This window comes from Amblyomma americanum, chromosome 7, assembly GCF_052857255.1.
Source record: "Amblyomma americanum isolate KBUSLIRL-KWMA chromosome 7, ASM5285725v1, whole genome shotgun sequence".
Taxonomy (NCBI): domain Eukaryota; kingdom Metazoa; phylum Arthropoda; class Arachnida; order Ixodida; family Ixodidae; genus Amblyomma; species Amblyomma americanum.
The window spans coordinates 143,706,366-143,722,371 of record NC_135503.1 but is presented as its reverse complement, the minus strand read 5'-3'; the positions used below and the strand labels follow the sequence as shown (position 1 = coordinate 143,722,371).

At 50.0% G+C, this 16,006-nt stretch overlaps 2 pseudogenes; both read left to right on the top strand.

Moving 5' to 3' along the window:
* The first annotated feature begins 11,161 nt into the window (after positions 1-11,161).
* LOC144099664 (5.8S ribosomal RNA) lies at positions 11,162-11,302 on the top strand (annotated as a pseudogene).
* Positions 11,303-12,282: 980 nt separating this feature from the next.
* The window catches only part of LOC144099633 (large subunit ribosomal RNA), a 7,243-nt pseudogene continuing 3,519 nt past the window's right edge, over positions 12,283-16,006 (top strand).

Below are 16,006 nucleotides of genomic sequence, written 5' to 3'. Positions count from 1 at the left end.
CGCTCTGACAGCAATCTCAGGTATTGATGAGCGAAAGCATCAGTAACTTCGTCACTGCATGTTTCCTGGCAGTCTCTGGGGGAACCTTCATGAGTACTTGCAATTGGAGCTTCTTCAAGCTCGTTGTCCCAGGAGTTCTCAGCAGACTGAATATTTCCTGTGACAGCTTCTGAAGCAATTGCACTGACCATAGTTTGAACCTGCGATTGTGGAGCTGAGTTTGTGGCCTTTACGTGGTAGCGTGAACGGTGGGAGGAGAAAGAAGCCTTGTTCTTGTACGCTTTGCTGCAGTTCTGAAATGGGCACTTCACCTTTGTCCCTTCGGTAATGTGACATTTCAAGTGTGCCACAAGAGATTTATAATCTTTGCAGAGCTGAATGCAGGCATCCACAGAGCACACGAAGTCACATCTGTGAACAGTTATAGCACTGCGGCTTTCGCCTTCTGCACGTCGTGCTTGTCTGTGTTCACGGCATATGTGGCTGTACACGCTGCCGACTTTACGGAACGTCTTGCAACAACTTCGAAAAGGGCACTTGACGCGGAACTGGTTCACATTTTTGTGCAAAGCGATGTGCTTGTAGAAGGAAGGGAGGGACGAAGTAATGTTGCTGCATATGCTGCAGGAGTACATCGCTGAAAAAACCAGAATGGAAATAATTAAATTATTATCCACATAACTTTAAGATTGTTAGCTATACAAGGATAGAAACTGGGAGAGTATGGGAGTACGGGAGATGTGCACTTAACCTGCGCCACTAGTTCTTGCCGCCACAGCAGGAAGTAAGCCACCTTTCTTATTTTTCAGCTTTAACGCGTCGCCTTAATTGTACATTTTTTGTCGATCGTGATGCTCATCCTTCCTGCGCTACCACGATTGTACATACGTTAGATAAAAATTGCCTTGAGCTCAGTATGATCAATCATTAATTGGGAGACGCCTCGCATGCTGACTTTCAGCTAATTAATATAGCAGCACCGTAGATACTAATTTGTACTGTGAACAGCATGCATTTGAATACATAAGCTTGAACACACCTGTCCTGAACATGGTAGAAGTCGTTTTCTTTTTTTATACTGAAACCCAAACAGTGCCTTATATAGGAGCTGTTATTTAGGCTTGTTCTCTGGTATATGCATCTGTCACGCAAAGTAAATGGATGATCAGTGTTAGCTAGTCCACGTTGTACTTCTATCGTCGCATTTGCTTTGAATACCGCGGCCATGCACTAGTGCGTGATGATTGCGGTTTTATTTTGGCTTAGTTACAGGCTCTCTTGACTGAGCTGCAGCGTGATTGCGGATGCCTTAAGTTAGTATCTACTACTTTACAAAGGCCGGGAGCCTTCCGCTCAGGTTGTGAATGCATTTCTGCCAGTTTTTAAGCGCGAAAGCACTAATCCGGAGGTTCCTACCCCAAGAAAATTCTGCTCTTGCTTACTTGTGAAGCAGCTGCATAGGAACACTATAACAGTTAGCCAAGCATAGTGATGACACTCTGCCTATACATGATAGCCATAACCAGGGTCAACCATGACCCGAACATGAGTTAACTTGGAATTTGGTGCCCGGGCCACCGCCAAATTTCAGCATGGTTCACCCAAAAATTGACCTCAGCCAAACTGGACCAAAACTGATTATAAGTAATCAGTTTTATTCAATACAAGTATATTTAGTTCTCTGCAATGTCCAGTTCAAGTACTGTTAATTTGATTACATTCGAAGAATTTTGGTTATTTAAGTCACTAATTAGCGGTCACTAGTCAGGTACTACTAATTGTTAAATTATTATGTCAAGTTCAAGTACTGTTGATTTGGTTGATTTTCTGGTAAATTAATTCCCTAATTGCTTTTGACTAATGAAGGGTCACTTATCAGAGGTCACCATTTCTCCTTTACTACCTCCAGGTCAAATACCGTTCGTCTGATTACATTCGGAGCATTTATAGCCATTTTATTCACTAATTGTTTATCGCTAATTAAGGGTCGGTAATTAAGTGTCAGTATTTAGTCCTTTACTACCTCGAGTTCAGGTAGTGTTCATTTCATTGTAATTTAAGCATGCTGTCAAGCATCTACGCCGTTTGCAATTCTGCGCCAGCCTCCGAAGAGAACTGACACGTGCGGGTGACCGACGACCCGTTCCCCGCATAACATGCATCTCACCGTCCAGAACTGTCCGTAATACGTGATATAGTCCAATATGGTAGTCTCATTAGCCGACAAACAGATCAAACAGCATATTCAACATTAAAATTTTCAGATTATATTTCACAGCCATAGCAAAAGCCGTGTGGAATCTATTTGACGCTTATGCCGATACAGCGGCGGCGACCAGGCCGCCGAGCCTACTGAGGCGAAGACATGCTCCACCGCAATACACGGGGGAGCGCAGGCCGCGTAGCAACCGCAAAGCTGGAAACGAACGATCCACCTCCGGGTCGATGTTGCTTGTCGACAGCTAGGCAAGGGCCAAGACCGCAGCTTTGTTTACTCGAGAAAGTTCGCGTACGCATGCAGAGTCTGAACACTCGTGAGTTCAAAGATACCGTGAGCCGAACGGCCTCCGCTCAGCCGTATAGCTCCGCGTGAGCAAGATGCGATGCCGCTGCATTCGAAACGACAAGCTGGCGCAGGGCTGGAATCTCGCGAGACTGGTTCGGCTCGCGCGAGTGGCCGGTGCGCCGGCCGAATGACGACATTCGGCGCGGCGGCCAATGCCGCGAGTCGAAGCTCAAGCGAGAACCCGAGCCCTGGCAGACCTCAAATTTAACGCACACACCACGTTAAAACACGCTGCAAAGATTTCAGATAGCCTTTAGAGGCAATCGTGAATGCGATGAAAATTAAGGGCTGCGTGGTTGCGGTAGCGAGGCCGCGGCACGATTTAGAAGCTAGCACAATGAAATATGGAATAGGCACACGACGCTTGCCGCTACGGCGGCGTCCGCGGCGGCAAGTGATTCGCGCGTGAGCGCTCGTCCTGTTCGTTTTAACTTTTAACTGCGTGTCAAAGCTGCACCTTCACTATGAACAGTTTACGGAGCGTAGGCAGCTTGAAACCGTAAGGCGGAGGATGAAAGTTACGCAGGGCTAGGGCTTTCCCGCTATTTAGTGAGATGCGAGCTGTGTGCCCATGCCTTAATATTTCGCTACAGTAATCCACCTCCATCGCACGCAACATCTACAATATAGTTTAGCGATTTCCACCGGTGACACAAAGCAAATCACACTGTCTGTATCAAGTGGCAGAGATTGTTTGTTCACTCACCTTTCCAAATGAAACGAATAAATCGATGCACGAAGACACCAAGCCCCTCTTCATGCGGAAGTCATCTTGCGAAGTGCAGCTCCGCATCAAAAGCAACCACATAGTACTAGTTGTGTGAAAAATTTAGTTTACTACACTCTAGGCTTTAAAAAATAAACGGATGTTTTTAAGGTGTTCAGGTGCATTATTCGTAGCTTACTTCTTAATTAATAGAGACGCACGTGACTAGACCACGGCGGTCAAAAACAGAAAATGTCTGTTTTTTTGCTTGATCACCTTTCTGTTTTTTCCAGTAACAGATTTTTTCCGTGCGGCAACAGTAAATTTCAGCAAAAACGCCTGTAATTTTACACACTTTTTTTACAGTGTACAAATGTTCGCCGCCGATACCTCCGATGTCGCGCCCCTGCCCCCACCGGTAAGCCGGAAGTCCTTCTTACGTAGCCTTCTATTTCCGAGTAATGCCTCGTTGAGGTTTTTTGGCTAGCTGGCCCGCTCTGTGTATTATTTTCAAGTGTAATAAATAGCACATGAGTGTTAACGCTGTGTCGTCCCTTCCCTTTGTCCCTCGAGCACGAATCCCATCCGCGGTTAGCGAGCGGGAACGCTGCATACGCGGAGTGGGAGTGCGGGCGGGACGGAAGGCTTTCCCCCCATATTTCCACAAGGGCAAATGCTTGCTTGGTCTTGAATTTCAGTACAATTCGAGACCGCGAAAGCGGTGCCCCTTGATCCTTTTGGCTTTAAAAGTTTTAAGCAAGAGGCGTCAGGGATAACTGGCTTGTGGCGGCCAAGCGTTCATACCGACGTCGCTTTTTGATCCTTCCATGTCGGCTCTTCCGATCATTGCGAAGCAGAATTCGCCAAAAGTTGGATTGTTCACCCACTAATAGGGAATGTGAGCTGGGTTTAAGCTGGGAATGTGAGGTGGGTGCAGATGTCACATTTATTAATACAGGAAGGTGGTGATCCTGCCACATGAGTTGTCGATAACGTCCCATTTAAAATCGTTAAAAACAGATGTAGAACTAAAAAAACAAATCTAAACAGCTCGAATTTTTCGCCCTCGGGAGCTTAAGCGTCGCTAATTTTCCGCCCCGCCCCGCAGCTTAAGCGCCGCAAAATTGCCCGTTTCCCCAGAGTCAGTTTGGCGGACTTGGGGTGCGTTCGCCCCGGCAGACGCGGTAGATTTGTTCGGACTTTGAATTTTCCGCCATTCTCCCCGGCAGACGCGGTAGGTTTGTTCGGACTTTGAATTTTCCGCCATTCTCCCCGGCAGACGCGGTATGTTTGTTCGGACTTTGAATTTTCCGCCATTCTCCCCGGCAGACGCGGTAGGTTTGTTCGGACTTTGAATTTTCCGCCATTCTCCCCGGCAGACGCGGTAGATTTGTTCGGACTGAATTTTCCGCCATTCTCCCCAGCAGACGCGGTAGATTTGTTTGGACTTTGAAAATGAAGCACACTGTCAAGTTCGGGAATTTTTTACGGCCGCACCCTGTTTCGGAGGCTTACGAATTTAACATCCGCGGATGGGCCTCGGAGCGGCGAACGGTTTGGTGCCACATACGTCTCTTTCCTTTTGCCCTATCGGAAGATAGGGCAAGCGATAAGTGTTCGCCCCGGTACCGTTTCGGAATTTTTCGCGGCCGTCTCAGGTGCCAAGTCTCGTCCGTTCTGTCGGATGCCTTCCGCTTTCCGTAAAACCATTTATTTATAACGCGCCTTTCCTTCGCAGACAGCACCTATACTCCGTTTCATACATAGCTGTCTACACAGCCAAAGGTACGGAAGTAGTCCGTCAAAAAAAAACTAACAAAATGTGTCACTCCGCCTCGCGTCGTGGCTGAGTGGTACGAAGCGCGGGCATGTTTGTTCATTTTGTGAGGGGGCCCAGGTTCGATCCTCAGCGTAGGTTTGTTCTTTTTTTTATCTTTTTTCGTCGAATCTCTAGATAGAAAGTCTAAATGCGAGCCATATATAAGTGGCCTTTTTTGTTATCAAAATGAAATGACTTCTTTAATAAGAAGCGTGCTGTTAACTTTTTCCGCAGGGAAACGAAAGTGAAGTGAGAGTTGGCAATGGACGTGCTGAGAGGCGCTGTTTTTCGGCGTTCACGGATTTTTTCGCATGCTGCACACAATGAATCATTAATTGTGGGGTGATAGAATTCAGTGTGGCTTCAAATATTTTACTCCGCCAGAAAGACCTTCTTTCTTAAACCTCACAACTGTCCGAGGGCTCACTCCGGTCATCTCGCCCACAATTGCGAGAACGTCACGCACAGTCTTCTCGGGGTGGAGCTTCCTTATGCTTGCGTAGACATTAACTATCACCGCCTTGCAGTCTTTAGAAAACTTTGGAGACTTCACCTTGGAAAAGAGGCGAACAGGAGATGTTTTCGAAGTCGAAGCGGGGGAAGAAAACAAGCGAGCAGGTGACAGCGACGCCATTTTCACAAACAAACCTGTCGGCTCAGCTGCGAAAACCTGATACAGCCGGCGCCTGAGAAAACGAAAAATCTGCGTCACTCGGTTCTGGAAAACATAAAAGAAAAATCAATCTATTTGCAAAATAAAACACTTCCATCGGTCTACTATAATATCAACTACTGTTCACTTTGCTTGTCAATTCATTTCTATTTTTATTTTTGACGCACTATATTATGATGCGGACGAGGATCGCAAACAGGCACCGTAGCCTTGGCTGCGTAGACAGCTAAGTATGAAACGGAGTATAGAAGGTCCGAGTTATTTCCAAGCAGAAAGACGTGTGCGCCGGTCTGATTTCCTGGCACGTGAAAACGGTACAGAAAAGGGCTATGCGTTCGCGTGGCGGGAAAACGGGCATGTCCTTGTGCGAAAGGCTGCAGGCCAGAACGCGAGCCATTCGCATCCGAGATGAAAATGACGTGAGTAAAATGGGGATGACTGCGCTGCTTGGTGCGAGGAATGCCATTCGTAACGCGAGACCGTGTTTACCAAGATTCTAGTTCTTTCGATGTTCTAAAACGGGCCGGCCGCAAAAGCCCGGTCCACATTTTTCTTTTATTCCGCAAACGTGCGTAGCTTAAAGAATAAGGATGAGGAGGTCAACATTTCTTTTTTTATCTTCTTTAAACCGCAGTTTTGACATATTGCCATTCAGTGAAACATGGTATGCACAAACTGCGGACATCGTCCGCGTCGAAGGATACAGGTGCGGAACAATGTCTAGGAAAAATAATAAAGGCGGTGGAGTTGCACTGTAGGTTAAAAATAATCTTTCATATAAGTACAGTTTTTCAAGTCTGCGATTTTTATCATTAGAAGCGGTTCTGTGTTCGGGGTTGGTTATCGGCCCCCTTTGCAAGAATTTTGTTCTTTTCTTGATAGCATACCGATAAGAAACCAATTGTAATTATGGCCGATTTTACCATAACATGTGTTGGAACAATCAGCGGCAACAAGTGACTTTCTCGACATCATTTCTTTACATGGTTTCTCTAACATTGTTAATGCGCCTACACGTGCTACTTGGGGTCGAGTGAGACCCTAATTGATTTATGCTTGACTAATTGCGACGAACAGGACCCAGGTGTCTTGCTAAGTGATTTTAGTGACCACCTTTTGCTTTATTTCAAGATGGTGTGCACAAATCACTACACCTTGGTTTAGCCTGTAACACAGGAAAAAAAAATGAACACATGGTCTCTAATGTGTACTGTCTTTGCGAAATTGACCCTAATCTAGTACATAATAGTCGCAAAAAATAATAGAGCTGCGCTTTTACTGTAGCAATGTTAACCAAGGGCAAAAAAGCGCCAAAAACTTGCGAAAAACTTCTGCTTTAGTAAAGCGCATAAGAGGCCGAAATCATCTGTTTGGCATATATAAAAAAAACAAAATAAACGAGAGAGCTGTCAATTCTAGAACAGCATAAATAAGATAGGAATAAATTAGGTTCGGACATATATAAATCTCGAATTCATCACTGCAGTGGAAGGTTCTCACGAATTCACTGCGATCCGCAAAAGACCTGGCGTACTGTAGAGGAAACTCTACAAGTACCGAAAACAGAAATCCCGGTCGATGATATGTAAACAGGGGCGGGGGTACTAAGAGGCGAAGCTCTCGACAATGTAACGAACAAACACTTTTCAACATTTGGAAAGTTTGATGGCGCTGACCAACGGACATTTTGGCGCCAGCTTTATTTCAGTGCAGTTCATTCCAGGTTTCGCTATTGTTCGCTTATCTGGGGAGTCACTGGGAAATGTAATTTTGAAAGGCCCTTTTTATTGCAAAAGAGATCTATTCGCTTTGTTGAAAATTTTTCAAGATATGACTCCACATATTCCTACTTCAGCGAGTACTACCTATACAAACGTTACACTACCAGCGACCGTGTCGGGCGGCATTCTTGGAACCAGTAGCCAATCGACAACAATGTTTTTTTTGTTTTGTTTTTCTAAATTCACGAACTATATGGGTTTAGACGCACAAATATACAGAAACCAAGAAACAGAACCAACTATGCTACGCAGCATTTGAACTGGAGCCCATCCCGATTTAATTCATCTTTCCCTGTCTGCTTTTCGTAAGCGAGCGAAAAGTCACTTCCTTGGAAATGCACTATAGTTTTTTATTTTATTTTTCCTGCTTATATCTTTCGCACATTTGTTTTAATTTTCTTGGTAGGTACACAGTTAGTTTCTACACATATGTTGCATCTGTGTCGGCTCTTGCAATGCTCTGTTCTGATTCTAGAAAAAACAGCGCACACAGGACAGGGACCAAGGGAAGAACCGACGATACGAGCGCTGACTTACAACTGATTTTATTAAGCGGAAAGTGAACACTATATATAGGAAGGAAGTAGCAGATACAATCAGAGGCAGTCAACGTCAAAGAGGTGTAAATGGCCGATAAAATCGATAAAACCGTAAGGGGTGAAGATAAAACAAGATAAAACTCAGCAGATGACAAGCCATGGTGTAAAGAACCATAAAAACGCTAAGACACGTGAATAACACGTACAGTGCCATGAATAACCAACAACCGAATACAATCAACAGGTGGAAGGCATGTGAAGGTGACAAGGATTTATAGAGTGTGAACAAAATTTAACAACTGACATGCGCTTGAAACTGATAACCAGGCACATAACTAACACATTCATCCGTTTTGTTTTTTCTTCCTTGAGAGGTACGCCAATTCTTTTTCTGATAAAACTACAGATGGCGCACTGACGCAGGTGTATTTATTGGATTTTATGTCGAAGGCTTCCAACACTTCCCTAGTTATTTGATCCGAGTGGCTTCCTATGATTTTATAATAATAATAATTAGTTTTTTGGGGGAAAGGAAACGGCGCAGTATCAGTCTCATATATCTTTGGACACCTGAACCGCGCCGTAAGAGAAGGGATAAAGGAGGGAGTGAAAGAAGAAAGGAAGAATAGGTGCCGTAGTGGAGGGCTCCGGCGTAATTTCGACCACCTGAGGATCTTTAACGTGCACTGACATCGCACAGCACACGGGCGCCTTAGCGTTTTTCCTTTTGCTCCGGCGTAATTTCGACCACCTGAGGATCTTTAACGTGCACTGACATCGCACAGCACACGGGCGCCTTAGCGTTTTTCCTCAAGCCCTCCACTACGGCACCTATTCTTCCTTTCTTCTTTCACTCCCTCCTTTATCCCTTCCCTTACGCCGCGGTTCAGGTGTCCAAAGATATATGAGACAGATACTGCGCCATTTCCTTTCCCCAAAAAACCAATTATTATTATTATAAAATCATAGGAAGCCACTCGGATGATTTTGCAGTTTTCAAATTCAGGATGACAAGCACTGCAAATTCCTATGTGGGCTGCTATATGTTTACCCCCTTTTCCACAGCTTTATTATGTTCCCGCAATCGGTCATTACTACATCTGCCCGTCTGACCAATATATTTGTCTCTGCAAGTTAAAGGTATTGAATAGATTACTTCCTTCTGACACGGTACGAATTGTTTACGATGTTTTTTGCTGCATGTTCTTGCTGTCTTGGAAGGAGGGTTAACGCGGTTGCAGATATTTGCAAGCTTTTCCGGAGCTGAAAACACCACCTTCCCCTTTGCTTTATTCATGACCTTTTTCAGATTATGGGACAGAGCGTGGAGATAAGGGATCACTGCGACTTTTTGTTTCTTTTTTTCTTTGTCTCTACCTCCTTCATTTATTCTTTCTTTTCCTTTCATCCTCTTTTGAAGCTTCTGGGCGACGGAGATTAACAGGTGATTGGGATAGCCTGCCCCTAATAACCTATTGCATTGTGTGTCAAAGCTGGAAAGCATGCTGTGAGGTCATGATCTCTTGAGCGCGTTAGACATGCAAAGACTCGCGATTGCTCTCTTCACTAATTTCGAATGAGCTGAATGGTAATGAATCACCGGTTTCCTATTACGTGGTTCATAGCTCCAACTAATGTGATGGCCCTGGAATTCCAGCTTGATGTCAAGAAATCTGATAGTGCTGTCTACTGGCACCTCGTGAGTTAGGATTAGAGGGAACATGGTCGAAGTGAAAGTATGCAAAATATTCTGAAGGTCTGAGTGGAACGCCTGCTTGTGGCTATTTATGACCACGAGATAATCATCGACATACCGAAACGTCCTTATAACAGATGAGCTGGGAAGGATGGAAGCCAAGATCCTGTCTGTAGACGCGAGAAAAATGTCACTGAGTATGGGTGCTAAACATGATCCTATGGGTATTCCAGATTTTTGGAGGTAAATGTGCTCGTTCCATGCACAGTAGGTTGAGGAGAGGTACGTTGAAAGTAACTCGAGAAAGCCTTGTACAGACATTTGCAGTGCTTGTCATCCTGAATTTGAAAACTGCAAAATCATAGGAAGCCACTCGGATCAAATACCTAGGGAAGTGATGGAAGCGGCGGGACGCGTGCGGCCCAGTACTTATAAGGAACGGCCGCCGCAAGAGGTCTCGAAGTGCGGGCGCGATGTCTGAAGCCGTGCCGGCGGGGCGAAAGGAGGCACCGGAAAAAAAGGGACGAGGGGTTATAATCCCGCATTTCGAACGCACCTGCGGCAGCGGGGTTCTCCTGCTGCTTCGTCCTTTCCAGCCTTCGAGTAGTCTGCCGGTGCGATACCGAAACGCCGTCCATGGCACTGTGGCCGGTGGACTCCTGTTGCGGGAGTAGTCTGACGAACGCCCGTCTGGCGGCTGTCCAAGTACGCGCTGCGTAGCCACGGCTAGGCGGTGCCTGTCTCTTAAGCGAGGCAATGATTTGGCGAAATGGTCGGATAGGGCGCAGCACGAGGGCGCACCCTTGGGGCGGCGGACTCGAGGGGCATTTCTGAGCTAAAGATGACCCCTTCCCCAAAGAGGGCGCAGCGGTGAGCGGCAAAGAACCGTCCACACAGAGCTACCGCTGCTTGGGAGTCCGGGGGTGACGTCGCTGCGAACACAACGGCAGAACAAACGGGCTCGGGGAAAGGCGCAAAAGCTCTGTGTTATTGCCCAATTGATGACGAAGTTACCGGTGTGCTTCCTGGTGAACCGATGGTCGTCGGACCCGTGCGACCGCTTAAAGAAAACGGGCTGAACAGCAAACCGTGAACAGCAAAAAAACGGCACCAGCGAAGACCGGAACTTGAGAGCGCCGTGCACGTCTGCCTTAGGGTTGCCAAATGCTTCGTCGTCTCTAGCGACGCGCAAGCCATTGTCGCACACAAGCTTCGAAGATACCTTGCTCGCCTCGGCTTTGAGGCACCGCGCAAGCATGCCGAACGGACGGCTGCTGGAACGTGGAATTGCCGGACAAAACTGCAGTCGGGGAGGTCAGGGGAGGAGCCCGGTGCCTAAAACCCTGGTTGTACTGTACGGAATTGAACAAACCAAATGCACGACTCTAAGCGGTGGATCACTCGGTTTTCGGGTCGATGAAGAACGCAGCCAGCTGCGAGACTTGGTGTGAATTGCAGGACACACTGAGCACTGATTCTTCGAACGCACATTGCGCCCTTGGGTTCGTCTGTCTGAGGGTCGGATCATATATCAAGAGAGACGCCGGCGCCCGGGGATGGCGTGGCAGGCGACTCGTTTTGACCGTGTCGGCAAAGAGGACGGCTCTGTACGAAACGCCGAAGATCCCTTGAAAGACTTTGCGAAAGAGGAGAGTGGGTCGAACCCTTCAGCCGCGCTCCAAGCGGCCGAGTCGGGTCGCCCTGCGCAGAAGGCGTAACGCGGGACGGCGGCTGCTAGCCGTAGAGCGTCTGACCTCCGAAGGCGACCGCTGCAGGAAGGGATTACCTGCAGCGAAAGCACGGTCCCGACGGGAGACGAGGCCGTGTGGACGGGCGGCAAAGCGTTGCCCGCTGGCCCGCGTACGTGTAGCCGAACTGCTGCGAGAAACGCAGAGACGGGAGCGCCCTGTCCGGGCACGCCCGCGCAAGGGAGATCTCGCGCTGGGTGCGGGGAGGCGACAGGCGCGCGAAAGCGTTTCGTGCGCGGCAGTTTCGGGCGAGGCGCAGAGGCGCGCTGTGGCGCGGTGACGAAGGGGTCCCCCCGGACCCTATGCAAAGGGGCCGCCTCCTCAAACGGGCGCGAAGTCGAGTAAGGGTCGAACGGACGCGATCTCGTTGCGAGCGCAGTCCGCCGTCGGTCTAAGTGCTCCGCAGTCTCTGCCCCGAGAAAAACTGGGCCCATCCAGTTGGGGCGGGGGCGACGCAAAACTTGACGATGCCCCTATGCCAGGCCGAAGTCGCTCTCTCGAGGGAAAGAGAGGTGCGGCAGGGAAAAATTCGGCCGCGGCGGTCGGGGGCTCGAAACTGCGTTATCCGCGCAAACCGCATGCGCGGGGTCCCGAGCGCCGGCCAGCGGCGCCTTCCAGTCTCGCTCGCAGTCGCCGAGGGTGCTGCCGACTGAGAGCGGAGAATGGGCGGAAGGCGTCGGCCGGACGATTGGGGAAGGACGCGCGCGCGCGCTGGGCCGCGCCGGAATCGAACGCGACAGCGCACATCTCGTGTCGACCTCAGATCAGGCGAGACAACCCGCTGAATTTAAGAATATCACTAAGCGGAGGAAAAGAAACCAACAGGGATTCCCTGAGTAGCTGCGACGGAAACGGGACCTAGCCCAGCACCGAATCCCCCGTCCTTGCAGGCGGTCGGGAAATGTGGTGTATGGGAGGCAACGTTCCCGGGAGTTTGCGATGGTGCAAGTCCCCCTGACAGGGGCTTGTCCCAGAGTGGGTGCCAGGCCCGTGTCTGCCGTTGCGCGCCCAGGACGAAGCCTCCCGTGAGTCGGGTTGCTTGAGAGTGCAGCCCTAAGTGGGTGGTAAACTCCATCTAAGGCAAAATACGACCGAGAGACCGATAGTCAACAAGTACCGTGAGGGAAAGTTGAAAAGAACGTTGAAGAGAGAGGTCAAGAGTACGTGAAACCGCTTAGAGTAAAACGGGTGGGCCCTCGAAGCTCGAAAGCGGTGGGATTCAGTCTTCAGACGACTGCCGAGCTGGCGGCGTCGGGTAAACGGCTCCTCTCGGGGGGCTGTTCCGGCTGCCGGTGCGCGGACGCGGTCTCCGGGGTGCACACTTTCCACCGCCGGTAGAACGTCGCGACGGACGCGGGTAAATGGGAAAAGTACGACTTTGAGTCCGGCTCTGGAGGTGCCCTGCTCGTCCCCTCGGGGACGGTTCGCGGGAGTTATACCTTGCCGTGCACGAAGAGTTCGTCACCCCGTCCAGGCCCCATGGGCTTCTCCCGGCTGTCGGGAGTCCCGAACGATGACGCCCTCTGGAATCGGAGCGGAGGACCCGCTGGGCAAGCTTGTCGCCTCTCGTTGTCCGGGTTGGTCCCGTGGCGGCGGGTTGGCGGCGAGAAGCCGGGCGAGCGGGGAGTTCTCCCGCGGAGGCGCTATCGTGGTTTGCGGCGAGTAGGTCGGTAACCCACCCGACCCGTCTTGAAACACGGATCAAGGAGTCTAACATGTGCGCGAGTCAATGGGTCTCTCGAAATCCAATGGCGCAATGAAACGTGAAGGCCCTTCGCGGGCAGCGTTGCGATCCCGGACCGCACAGGGGTTCGGGCGCAGCAACGGCCCGTCCCAGGCGCTCACTTGTCGCCGGGGTGGAGCGAGAGCGCACACGTTGGCACCCGAAAGATGGTGAACTATGCCCGGGCAGGACGAGGCCAGAGGAAACTCTGGTGGAGGTCCGAAGCGATTCTGACGTGCAAATCGATCGTCCGATCCGGGTATAGGGGCGAAAGACCAATCGATCCATCTAGTAGCTGGTTCCCTCCGAAGTTTCTCTCAGGATAGCTGGCGCTCGATGGGAGAGCAGTCACACCTGGTAAAGCGAATGGTTAGAGGCATTGGGCTCGAAACGTCCTCAACCTATTCTCAAACTTTCAATGGGTGTAAGGGAGGCCTTCTGGGTTGAGGCCTCCCGCTGCGATGAGAGTGCCAAGTGGGCCACTTTTGGTAAGCAGAACTGGCGCTGTGGGATGAACCAAACGCCGGGGTAAGGCGCCCGAGTCGGGACGCTCATGAGAGCCCATGAAGGGTGTTGGTTGCTTAAGACAGCAGGACGGTGGCCATGGAAGTCGGAATCCGCTAAGGAGTGTGTAACAACTCACCTGCCGAAGCAACTAGCCCCGAAAATGGATGGCGCTGTAGCGTCGCCCCTATCCCCGGCCGTCGCTGGCAGAGTAGCACGAACAGTGGGGGTGCTAAGCCGCGACGAGTAGGAGGGCCGCAGCGGTGGGCGTTGAAGGTGTCGGGTGCGAGCCCGCCTGGAGCCGCCGCTGGTGCAGATCTTGGTGGTAGTAGCAAATACTCAAGTGAGAACCTTGAGGACTGAAGTGGAGAAGGGTTCCATGTGAACAGCAGCTGAACATGGGTCAGTCAGTCCTTAGGGAAAGGAGAAATCCTTTCAGAAGCAGGCGCGTTTGTGCAGCTCTGTCTGTCCAATCGGAGACGCCCCGCTGCAACCGAAAGGGAATCGGGTTAACAGTCCCGAACCCGGCTACGGAGATCGCTCCTTCGGGGCCCAGTGCGGCAACGCAAACCAGCTCGGAGACGCCGATGGGAGCCCCGGGAAGAGTTGTCTGTTCTCTGTAAGGAGATCGAGTCCCTGGAATGGGTTCACCCCGAGATAGGGACTGTGGCTCCGTAGAGCAGTGCGTCTGTTGCGCTGTCCGGTGCGCTCCTGTCGGCCCTTGAAAATCCGAGTGAGGGAGTGTGATTTTCGTGCCGGACCGTACCCATATCCGCAGCAGGTCTCCAAGGTGAACAGCCTCTAGTCTCTAGACCAATGTAGGTAAGGGAAGTCGGCAAAACAGATCCGTAACCTTGGGAAAAGGATTGGCTCTGAGGGCTGAGCCGGTCGGGCTGGGGTCCAGAAGCAGGAATGGCACTGCACCGGGACTGGGCCAGGCTCGCCGCCATCAAAAGCGGTGCGGCCGAGCCCGGACCAGCGTCAGGACCTTCCTGTGGAAAGCCACAGCTGTGCTTGTTCCGGGGGCTTCGTGCCCGAGGTTCTTGCTTCGGCCGGCAGAAAACAGCCAACTCAGAACTGGCACGGACCGGGGGAATCCGACTGGTTATTGAAAACAAAGCATTGCGAGGGCCAGCATTGGTGCTGACGCAATGTGATTTCTGCCCAGTGCTCTAAATGTCAACGTGAAATATTCAAAAAAGCGCGGGTAAACGGCGGGAGTAACTATGGCTCTCGCCCAATGACGCAGCGTCGCTGCTCCGCGTACTGTACTCACACCTCATTCCTGTGATTGGGGTTTGAAAACACACAATACATGTATAGACTGCGGAAATACCTATAAAACCAAAGTTGGACTGAGCCAACACCGCAGGTTGGCACATTTTGAACAGTACAATGCTGACATAGTTATTTCCCGTGTTAAACCCAGATGGACTAAGGAGGACAATTTTTTACTTGCAAAAACGGAAGTTGAACTCACACTGGCCGGTCCGGTCTTGAATATAAACCAGTTGCTCCATGAAAAATTTAAAGACCGAACATTTGACAGCATTAAGTCCCATAGAAGAGCAGCCGACTACCGCAAATTAGTCGAGGAAATACGGAAAGGGGAACATGCTGCAGTCGGAGGGGGGAGGGGATCGGAGGGGAATGAGTTTGGTGATGATGAAAGGGATAATGAGTACTCTGCCCTCCCTGCCAAGAGTGCACGGGATGAGTTGGTGGACGAGCTCAAGAAGCTAGTGACCAATGTCCAAAGGCTTCTCAAGCCTCCGAACTTTGGAATATTGCTAAACTGTATTTAGAAAACATAAACATAGATATGAAATAAAATAACTATATAAGATATAACTTTTTTAAGGACCAGCCGCCCTCTACTAGTAGAGCGGTGAGCAATCAACAGCAACAGGCTCCGATGGGAAGGCGCCGAAGGAGGAGGGAATATGCGAAAACCCAGGAGTTGTTTAAAAGCAACCAGAGTGCGTGTATACGCAGTATCCTGGATGGGGAACTTGCAACCGAAGTGGAAGATCCAGCCTCCTTTTTGGCTTCATGGGCTACGATTATGGAGAGACCCTGTGTGGAACCGCCCTTGCGTATGGACAACTTCAACGCCGATCCAGAGACCACTCCATATTTCGGCCCATCTCGTCAAAAGAGCTGAAGAGATGTTTCCCCTCACTTAGCACTGCTGCAGGGTCCGATGGCTTCAGTCCAAGCGACCTACGGTGTGTACCGACGTCGATCCTCA